The sequence below is a fragment of the Petaurus breviceps genome, unplaced genomic scaffold, assembly GCF_028583685.1.
Source record: "Petaurus breviceps papuanus isolate PSGF00001 unplaced genomic scaffold, PetGlider_PUasm1.0 126, whole genome shotgun sequence".
Classification (NCBI taxonomy): domain Eukaryota; kingdom Metazoa; phylum Chordata; class Mammalia; order Diprotodontia; family Petauridae; genus Petaurus; species Petaurus breviceps.
Genome location: NW_027185655.1, coordinates 63,127,699 through 63,137,983, shown reverse-complemented (window position 1 = coordinate 63,137,983; position 10,285 = coordinate 63,127,699). Strand labels below are relative to the sequence as shown.

Below are 10,285 nucleotides of genomic sequence, written 5' to 3'. Positions count from 1 at the left end.
ATGATATGCCACAAAAGTCCCACTTCATAAAAATTCCTCTTGATTTCATGTTTATGCAGTTGCCCTGACTAAGTCATTACATTCAATGGCTTTCTGCATAAAGCAATTACCAGATGTGCAAATCGGGCTTCTATTGCAGTTCGTTAAATGTGCAAGTAAACAGTCATTAAGTATGTGTTACATGAAACTGACCTAGAGTTCAAGAGAAATAGCACATTATTGGAATGCTAATGTAGAATAATCTTATTTTTCATTGGTGTCAATTTTTTTGTGGGAGGAGGGGACTGTCCTATTTTTAGTGATATGCTTTATAATGTTTATGAAAACATGATGCATAGAAAGTCTTTTTTCACATTCATTTTGATATTATAATATATTCTTTATAATGAAGTTTGTTGATCTCACTATTTCTGTTCATTTCTATCCCTGTACTCAACTTGTGTTCTCCCCTCTTCTAAGAGAAGTCATATTGGTTGGGGAGGAAGCAGGGTATGGGATTCTCAGGCTGGAAGAGGAAAGATGACTTAGAGAGTGGTTTCACCTAGGCTGGTGTCTGATATTAGTCTGGGAATTGATAGGATCTATGAAATGTGAAATAGAACAGGAAAATGTTTGATAGTAGGTGAAAGACAGTAAGGCTTCCCAACTCCTTATGAATTAACTCTGCTGTTTGGCTACATTGCCTGCTTAAAGTGTTAGTAATACTCAGAATAGATATGTCCATGGTGCACCCAGTATGCCCAAAGACATATATACTAAAACAAAAAATATTTTATTATGAGACTAGTCTTCTCCATATAGATTAATAATGTGTATATAGGTGGATGATTCTGAATGAATTATTACAAAAAAAAGGATAAATAGACTGAAAAAAAAAGAAAACTTGGTTCTTCCCTAGTAGGACTCACCTTAATTCTAAATAAAATTCAAAGCCATTGCTTACAGTAGAGGCCAAAAATACATTGCTCTAAATCACTATTGTAAATTTTTCCCAACAGGCAGATTCTTTGGGAAGAAGAGAAAGAGTTTATTGAGAGCTAATTAGTGATATGAAGCAATTTTAAAGGGTTCTCTTAAGAACAGAGCTTAATCTTATCTAGAAAGAACATTTTAATCTTATTTTATATTTGAAGAAAAATGGTAATATTGAAGTACTATAAGTTTTGTATTTAACATTTAAAACTTTTAAATTAATTAAACTAAAAGAGGCCAATAGTTTTCTCTGTATTGACCATGTGATATGCAACATATTGATATTAAAGAACATTTTTCTTTTTTCTTAGCTAGAAAAAAGAATATTGTATTCAAAGAAATATCACTTGAGAAATAGAGAAAACATTTCATATACTCCCCGTACATACTTGCTAAGTCTGTTGAATATTTTGGCAAAATCAATAGGAACATGTTCCCAAAGTGGCACTGAATATAATGGATGGAGACCAAATCTGTTCCATTTTTAATGAGATTTTTTTGGCCTTGCTATTTTACTGCCAGAGGGTGTAGCTATGGAGTGAAAATGAAGTGGATGGATTGAAGAAGTATCGTGTGTATTTGAGCTGTCCAAACAATCAGTTAGGACAATTAAGTCATGCAAATTTGTTGGCTTGACTTGACTGTTAATATTCATCTCAATTCACTGGATAATAGAGTATCCTCTTATTCACTTTGCTGAAGTACACTTGGCTTAAAGTGTATTCAAGGGTTCTACCATTGAGATCCAATCCAAAGGTCATCTGGGCTAAGCCTTCAAGGCAGGGCACAGCATAAACTACCCAAGACAGATGGTTGTCAGTACTATTTTGATACAATTTCCACTCTTAGAGCTCTTTCAGATTCATTGCTAGGATATTCTACTGCTCAATCACTCATGTAGTTCAGAAGATTTCCCCTATTTTAAATAAATATAATGAATTTCAAAATTAGAAAGAGCCTTAGAGATCATCTAATCCAATGCTCCTTCCCTGAACTTCATTTTGAAGTTGACTCCCAAAGATAATAAATGATTTGAATACAGTCACATAGGAAAGAAAGTGATGTTGTTTGGGGTACCACACAGATCTTCTGATACCAAGTACTAGACTTTTCTGTTACAATACCTCATTTGAAATGAATGAACCATTTATTATTGCTTTTAACTCTATGATCCTGTTTATGCTTAAGATCAATTATCTAGATGTTAATTTATTCAAGTCAATTTCATGCATACATTCACTTATCCTTAAATATTTAGTAGTCAAATGTATTAATTTGGCTTAAATATGATAGTGAGAAATTATCTATAGCTCTGCTTCACCAAAAGTTTTTCTTTTAATGTCCCTACTAATAATAATATTCCAATTACTACTAATAATATTACCATTATTGCTTTGGAGCTGTGATTACTATCACATTACCAATACTATGAATAGTAGCTGACATTTATATAGCACTTTATAGTCTCCAAAGAACTTTATATGAAAGTTTTCTGGCCTTGTAAATAAAAGTCATGTTTGACTTTTGATTGCCTTTATTTTTACGTTAATATATAGTCTGCAAAGATCATTTTAATTTGTATGTATTTCTTCTCAATTATAATTCTAACTTAGCATGAAAATGTATCACCATGACATATAATTTCCAAATGATATTTTAAATGGAAAAATGGGTAGAATAATTTGGAATTATGCTCAAAGCGCTATAAATCTGTGAATACCCTTTGAGCCAGTAATCCCACTTCTAGGTCTGTATCCCAAAGAGATCATAAAAATGAGACAAGGACCTATGTGTACAAAAATATTTATAGCAGCTCTTTTTGTGGTGGCAAAGAATTGGAAATTGAGAGAGTTCCATCAATTGAGTATATGAACAAGTTGTGGTATATGAATATAATGGAATACTGTTGTGCTATAAGAAATGATGAGCAAGCAGACTTCAGAAAAAAAACAAAGAAACCTGGAAAGACATATATGAACTGATGCTGAATGTAATGAGCATATCAGGAGAACATTTTACATCATAACAGCCACATTGTTAAATGACTGACTTTGATAGACTTAGATTTTTTGGAGTCTGAATGTGGATGGAAGCTTACTATTTGATTTCCTTTTATTTTCTTTTGTTGTTTTGTTTTGTTTCTTCTTTCTCATGGTTCCTTCCATTACTTCTAATTCTTCTTTATATCACGAGTAATGTGAAGATATGTTTAATATGAATGCATAAGCATAAGACCTGTATCCGATTGCGTGCCATCTTGAGGAGGGGGTAGAGGAAAGAAGGGAAGAAATTTGAAAGTCAAAATTTTATGGAAGTGAATGTTGAAAAATAACATAAATTAATTATTTTTAAAGGAAAATTACAGTTTATCATGTAGAATCTATGAGGTGGTGTCTAAAGCAAGCTTTTTACTTTCTGTTTTGTCCCTATGATCTTCCCTTGCCTGACTAAAGGTTTTCTTATCTATATACCCTCAATTCTACTGAGGAAGAGATTTTGAACATGGTACCTTGAATGTCCAGAATACAGGGATAATGAAGAGACAAAGTGCTATTAGAACATCTTAATGACATGCCTCCAACCTTTAAGCTGACACTCTAGTCCCTGCTCTGGAGCTTCCCTTTATACTGATTAATGAAAAGTTTCCATAACCAGTTCAATCCAGTCCCAACACACTTCTCTTTGATAGGGAAAATCCTTCATGTGATTCTGCCTCTGTGTATTTCCTCTGCCCTCCCTCCCTATTCTATCTTTGGTATTGGGAATAACAAATCAACACTATCCTTGCAAAGATCAAGTCAACCAGGAGTCTTATAGCTCTACCCTGTAGTCATCCCAATGACTTTCCAGACAAAATCGCTTCTCCATGGCCACCACTCTTTTCTCAATATTATTAGAATATAATATCTGTGATGTGCCTGCTACATCATAAACAATTTAGAAATATGTATCTTCCATTCATCAATGCCTTCATTCAGTCATATGCAGACATATATGCATGTCTGTCTATATAAGCATATAAACTTGTGTATATTCAAATTAAGTTTCTGGATGATTGAAACCATCCCCTCCACCTTGCAAATTTTTACTGAAGTGAATAAAAGAAGCTTCTTTACAAAATACTTAGTCAAGCAGGAAACTCAACCCCACCTCACCCACTCCCATACTAACAATACTAACAGCTCCCACAATACTAACATCATCACTGGGAATCAGCAAATAATAATTATGTTTCTTTATCTTTTGATGTGATCCTGAGGGCTTGGCTGAATATTTAGTCTTACTCATCAAAATGGATTTCCACACATTTGTACATAGTGTTCAAAGATCAAATATATTTTATCTAGTATGATCTAATATGATCAGCTGATTTTATAGTCACTTATTTTTTGTGTGTAAATATACATACATACATACAACTTAATACACATTGTAACCATCATACATGTCTTCTCTAGTGCATTAGTACTCTGTTTTAATGAAAAATTTACATCACACATCAGGATTAAATAACAATGACAAATAGGCCAAAAAAGAAATCCATACCAGGTGTGATACAATTTTCAAGATGATTAGCGGCTGGTTTTCATGATATTGTAGAGAGGGGAATATTCCAAAGTAATGTATGAAGAAGTAATTGACACTGCTTCAAATGGAGTATGAGTTCCTTGAGAGCAGGGATTGTCTCATTTTTTTCTTTTCTTATCTGAAAGTCTTAACACAATGATTATTAGCACATAGTAAGTGATTAACCAATTATTTTTATTCATTAACATAAATGTCTGAGAAGACACCATCAACTTAGATCTTTATTGTCTCCTCTAAAAAATCATTATGAAAATGGAATATGCACCTATAGCATTGAGACTATAGAATGAATTGATGAATCAATGAATGAATGGAAAAAAATTATTAATTGCTTACTATGTTCCTAGCACTCCCTAAGCATTGGAGCTACAATTACAAAAAACAAAGTAAACTCTTGGTCATACTAAGAAGAGAAACAAAAAGCATATGAAAGTGGTGACACTTTAGTCAAAAAATTACTAGTATAACAAGTAGAGTTCATTGATTGTTCATTGTTCCACAACATTGTCTTCATAGGTGTGAACACCTTCTTAATGCATCAATCAAAACTAGATGTCACAGGTAGCCTGTTTTTATTGGGCAAGGAACTTGGTCATGTCCTGGGAAGCTCTTAAGAAAGCCTGTGTAATTTCATCAGTAGAGAAATGTAATGTTAAAAGTCTAACATCAGAGGGGAAGGAGTAGAGACATGCAGAGCCAAGCAAAATAAAATAATAATGGAAACAAAAGCCATCAACCCAGGAATAGTCAAGGAATTAAAAAGAAAAGAAAAGAAAGTAGTATGAGCTATGACAGATAAAGGAGTTAAGTGTCACCTTTGGCCCTACAAGCATCTGAGTTGAAAAATCATACTGAAGTTGAACTATTCCCACATCTTCAAGGACCAGGGGAGTTGTCTAAAAAGTCTGATCTTCCCCCAACTTTTATTCCTTGGCCCTTTGTAATTAAAGGCACTATAATAAACTCTGCTTATTTTTTTTTCTACCGAAATAATAGAACATTCTGGTTACTGGAGTAACCTAAATTTTACCTTAACAGCAAACAGGTCAAGGATTGACTGGAGAAAGTAAAAGTGTAAGTTAAGACAGTCAGACACACCTTCTCCTGAATGTAAGGAATTTTCCCTGAATTGGTGTTCTAGGAGTTTCAATCCCCAGTGAGGAGAGTGATGTTCCAGAGAGGAAGTTCCTCCAGAACAGTGTTTGGTATAGGCATCCAGCAAAATGATTTACCAGGAGGTTGTAGAAGAGGTAAGTACAGAAAAAGAAGTGGTAATAGGAAAATTTTCAAAATAACAGGTAGGCTTTGGAAGATACAAAAAGCAGCCAACCTCAAAGCTATACATTCAACTGAAACATGGAAAGAAAGATTTTACTATTTTTGTTATGATGAAAACAATTGTGAAAAAAAAGTATACTGAGCAGTACATAGGCTTCATCAGACTGCCAAAAGAGTCTACAACAAAAATGTTCAAGAACCCCTACTATAGATATTGAGATTCTTCATACAGACACTTAGGAGGATAACATTTATCAAAGTTTTGAAATATCTAGATGTGTGATATTTTTACAACTTAATCTTTCTGGATTTCAGCTAAAAAGTTATAATCACATCTAAGATTAGAGGACTCCATGAGCCTATCTACTTCATTTCTCTACTTCTGGGTTGAAAAGGTGTTCAAACAATTTCAGATATATGGATGTTGATTCCTTTTTTGTAAAGGATAGCCATCAAATATAATTGTGTTGAAACTGATTTCAGGAGTTAATAGTCTCATGACTGGTGTTTTTTTAATCTAATTTTAACCCCTCATATTCATTTAAATTGTCATCTGAGAACTGTACATCATGTACATTTTTTTAAAGCTCAGTTAAAATTATAATAGGAAAGACATATCCAAATTAAAATGGCTTTTTCAGATGATATTTTAAAACAGGCAATCAAAATTCTAAGCTGGCTGCTATTTATAAGGGCAGAGAACTCTTATGTGATAATATACATAAAGCATTTTGTAAACCATAAAGCACTAGACAAATGTCTGCTATTGTTGTTGATGTTGTTAAGGACACACACAAAAAGCAATACCTATGGTCAGGTTTTTGCATTACTTTTGAGCTAAATGATTTACTAGAGAAAATGATGTCTAAATATTTACATAGGAATAAATAAATTCAAGCAGCTAACTTCTGAATTTCTGCACTGACAACTTAAATATACCTAAGATGCCAGTATAAATTTCCTAGATTATTTCATACCTCTGACACAATTCAACGAATCATCACCATCTCTAAGCCAGATTTTGTAAATGTCAAATACAAGCTCAAGATGTAAGGTTTGACAAGGATAGAGTGCATCATTAAGAAGATAAGATTAAAATATTTTAATTTACTTCATTATATTAGATTTTTATTTCTGTGAATAGATTGTGAGTTCCTTTAGGGAAGGGACTAGGTATTTTTTTTGTCTTTGTATCTCCAGAGTTTAGCACGGTAGTATAACAATACAATATAACTTGACAAACATTTATTAAGTCTTACTGTATATCTGGTACTGTAAACACCGTCCTTGCACTCAGGGAGCTTTCAATCTGATGAAGGAAGACATTACACAAAAAGAAGTTAAGAGAGAGGAGGGAATTTTGGGGGAAAGGGAAACATGATGGTGGGGGAGTGGAATACAAAAAGCACAGCTCATGGGAAGGGAAATGAAGAATTCACTGGGGTTTTGAGCCCTCTTTATCTGGAGGCTTTGGGAGGAGGATTTTTTTTTTTTTTGCTCAGCCCTCTAGTTCTCCTAACAAAAGGGCAAAGACAACAGAGAAATGTCATGTGATATAAGTACCAAAGCTGAAACAATCTCCTTGATTATAACTTCCCTGGTGATGAGCTTTTCCCGGGGGGAAAGAGGGGGAACCGGAGGAAGGGAAGCCATGATGTGAAACTGATGGGTATGAAGAAAGCATAATGCCTATCATCTAGTACGTACTTAAAAAATGCTTCTTGACTTAACTCGGATATAGCCATCACAAGGCATACTAATAATAGAAATAATTTTGCAGAAAGTTATTCGTATACATAGTCACACAATCTCTTAACAATTGTTTGTAAGATTTGTCTAGTATATAATAGTGGGGTTTTTTTGGACGTGATTTTATATTGCCCCTTCAGGGAAAACTTGGATTTTTTTTCTCATATTTCCAAAAGAATGTCTTTAGAAGTAAGTGGTATCTGGATACTACAGAGATGGAAATGCATAATGTCATGGTATTTGGCCACGGATTGATGATGCATTCCACAAGGATATAGAGATATCATTCCCATAAAACTTGTAACATTATAGTTCGGGAACTATTTAACCTTTAATACAAATCACATTTATTGTCTTAGTAGAACTCAAAATATTTTCTTCTTTCAGAATCTTTTTAGCTGTGTGGCACCAGCTGCATTTTATTTTTATCCATGGGATGAAAAGACAAGATATGTTAAAACTCTTCTCATAAGAAATTGAGTTGAATAATTGTTTAAGCAACATACTCCTCTCTTCTAAACAGGGCATTATTAAGATTAATTTTGTAAAGCACTGAAGTTGCATAATTTAAGCAATATCACTCCCTTATCCATTGCCCCTTTTCTTTATCATCTTGTAGAATCACTCACCATCTGTTTATCTCTCCCCCTTCCAACTCTTAAAAAACAATACCCTTGGGGTGGCCAGGTAGCACAGCGAGTAAGAGCATTGGCTCCAGTGTCAGGATGACCTGGGGATCGAATCCACCCAGAAACACCTGGCCGTGTAACCTTGAGCAAGTTACTTAACCCCGATTCCTTTAAAAAAGAAATAAAAAAAGATAACAATACACTTGTATGTGCATAATACTTTCCAGAAAAGATTAAAAACCATACTTACTATTTTGTAATAGAACACATTGGTTTTATTTCATTTATTTTGTATATTTCTTTTAAAAATTATTTAATCCTGAAGGTGATAGCCACTGGAAATTTACTGTAAAAATGATTTTCAAGTGGTTAGTACTGCTACCATTTCTATCCATTTGGGGTCCAGTCTGACATTCATTTATGCTAAGCTTTTGACATCTTAGCAAGTTTATGCACTTTTGCCTACTTTGTGTGCCTTGCAATCATATGCTCTATTCTTTTCTCCCTTTTCAGCTTGCCAAAGACAAAAATTGCGGCGAACACAGTACAGGGAGATGGAAAAAAAAAAAAAAAGGAAAGAAATGTAATATAAAAGAATAAAGTGCTTTGAATTCCAGTGGGGAAATAAAAATGATTTGTGTTAAAGGTTAAATAGTCCCTAAACCATAATGTTACAAGTTTTATAGGAGTGATGTCTCTATATCCATGTGCAATGCATCATCAATCCCCAGCCAAATACCACTGACATAGTATATTTTTTATCTCTACAGAACAATATTTGGATACCACTTACCTCTGAGGCAGTTTTTTCCAGAAATTATAAATATATTTCTTTCCAGAGATCAAAAGAAAGCACATCAGAATGAAAGATGAAGTGAGAAATCTGAATTCACAGCTGCTTTATGTAAACTGGGAGGAGTGCAGCCCTTCACATTCCAATTCACTCGGCAAAGATGAGAGAGAAAGAAGGGCTGAAAATGTGATATTTGTGGGATTTCTTTATACTCCTCACTGCCTTGGCTTTACAAATGATTACAAACAATCAGATTTCCTTTGTTCAAAAAGAGCCATGAAATTACCATCGGAAAGATTCTCATATGTAATTTTTTTTTCTAAGCTCTGGGTTCATTTGTGACCGTCTCACAATGACCTGTTTGTTATAAGAACAAGATTTCAGGGCTGGGCAAAAATTTTCGCTTTTTGTCTTTATATTCAACTCAGTTAATTGTTTAAAAAAGTAACTGTGAAAGATTCTTTGAAATATAGCAAAAAAAAATCCACCAAAGTTTTTTAAACCAATAAATTGTAATCTCTCAGGTAAAATGCAACACTATCAACAACAACAACAAAGATTCCTTCATCATTAATACCTTTTGACCACAAAAAAAGGACAAAAAAGCCACTTTTTTTCTAGCATTTAAAATTATAAGGACTATTTTATTTTTCCAGAGCAAAGTAGTGTTTATGAGTAAGAGGTAATAATTATACATCAATGATGTGGGGGATATAATTTGCAAAATCTCCAGTGAAATTTGTAACTTTGAAATGGTAAATTATTTAAATTATTTATTATCTGACATTGCATGGTGGTACGTGTAATAGAAAAGAAGAAGAAGAAGAAGAAGAAGAAGAAGAAGAAGAAGAAGAAGAAGAAGAAGAAGAAGAAGAAGAAGAAGAAGAAGAAGAAGAAGAAGAAGAAGAAGAAGAAGGAGAAGGAGGAGGAGGAGGAGGAGGAGGAGGAGGAAGAAGAGAGAAAGGAAGGAGAGAGAGAAAGAGGAAGGAGAGAGAAAGGAAGGAGAGAGAGAAAGGGAGAGGGAGAGCGAGAGAGAACCTACTAGTTAGTGTCCCTAATAAAGAAGCACATTCTCATGCCTATGATTATCTTTTCAAATGTAGAGATAAAGCTTTGCTTTCTCAGAGCTGCACTCAGTGGTGGCAGAGTAGAGGCTTTCAGTCTTTCATATTTTCTGAGAATGGTAGGGAATATTCAGTGACAATGGGCACCAAACATGCAATATCTGAAACCAAATATGGGAACGAATACTTGTCCAGGTGGCAGGGGGCTTAAA

General features: G+C 33.8%; 1 long non-coding RNA gene across 1 annotated transcript; it reads right to left on the bottom strand.

The window, feature by feature from the left end:
- Positions 1-2,894: 2,894 nt before the first annotated feature.
- On the bottom strand, positions 2,895-9,679 carry LOC138170379 (uncharacterized). Its single transcript, XR_011170596.1, has 4 exons — positions 9,010-9,679; positions 7,098-7,147; positions 4,519-4,686; positions 2,895-3,228 (listed from the first exon to the last, which is right to left on the bottom strand). It is a non-coding gene; the product is annotated as an uncharacterized lncRNA (long non-coding RNA).
- Between the last annotated feature and the right edge of the window lie 606 nt (positions 9,680-10,285).